We start from the raw sequence: 1262 nt of genomic DNA, 5'->3' as shown, positions 1-1262 counted from the left end.
TTGGGCTTAAGTGATTCTCTTGCCTCAGCCTCCCAAGTAGCTGGGACTACAGGCACCTGCCACAATGCCCAGCCATTTTTTTGTTGTTGCAGTTGTCATTGTTGTTTTAGCAGACCTGGGCTGGGTTTGAACCTTCCAGCCCTGGTGTATGTGGCCAGCGTCCTTACCCACTGAGCTACAGGCGCTGCCCATAATTTCTTTTTTTAAAGAGGAGACATTTTCACGTAAAGAGAAACAGATCACCAATAAACTTTTACTAAAAGAACTTTGGTATTAGTGTGGGTTAAAAACAGGCCTCAAATGAAATGGCTCAAACACTAGGTGTGCTGAGCGGCTCATACCTGTAATCGCAGCACTCTGGGAGACTGAGGCAAGAGAACTGCTTGAGCTCAGGAGTTCCAGACCAGCCTGAGCAAGAGTGAGACCCAGTCTCTACTAAAAATAGAAAAACTAGCTGGAAACTAGCCAGTTGTTGTGTGGGGTGCCTTGCAGTCCCAGCTACTTGGGAGGCTGAGGCAAGATGATTGCTTGAGCCCAAGAGTTTGAGATTGCTGTGAACTATGACACCACCGTACTCAACCCCAGAGTGATTGAGTGAGACTCTGTCTTAAAAAAAAAAAGGGCCGTACACAGTGGCTCACGCCTGTAATCCTAGCACTTTGGGAGGCTGAGGTGGGTGTATTGATTGAGCTCACAGGTTCGAGACCAGCCTGAGCCAGCATGAGACCTCATCTCTAAAAATAGTTGGGTATTTTGGCCAGCGCCTGTAGTCCCAGTGACTTGGGAGGCTAAGGCAAGAGGATTGCTTGAGCCCAAGAGTTTGAGGTTGCTGTGAGCTCTGTCTCAAAAAAGGAGAAGAAGGAGAAGGGGAAGGGGAAGAAAGAGAAGAAGGGGAAGAAGGAGAAGAAGGTGAAGAAGAAGCTCCAACACAAAAGTGTTCTCTAACAACCCAGGGGTAGTGTTGAGGTCTGTGAATTACTGTCCTCAGTAAAGCTGCAAAAGAAAATATTAGAGTTTATCAAAATTAAACCTATTATGTTTGAAAGGGGACTATTGAGATAGTGAAAAAACATTCACAGAATGAGAGAATATTTTTGGTTTTTTAAAATTATTTTTATTAAATCATAACTGTGTACATTGATGTGTTTATGGGGTTCAGGGTACTGCGTCGATATACAATGTGAAATGCTTACATTGAACTAAGTAACACATCCATCACAATTATACTCATTTCTTAATAGTTTTGAAATATACCATTGTAT

This window comes from Otolemur garnettii, unplaced genomic scaffold (assembly GCF_000181295.1).
Source record: "Otolemur garnettii isolate 467f Iridium unplaced genomic scaffold, OtoGar3 scaffold00075, whole genome shotgun sequence".
NCBI lineage: Eukaryota > Metazoa > Chordata > Mammalia > Primates > Galagidae > Otolemur > Otolemur garnettii.
This window is presented reverse-complemented; position numbering follows the sequence as displayed.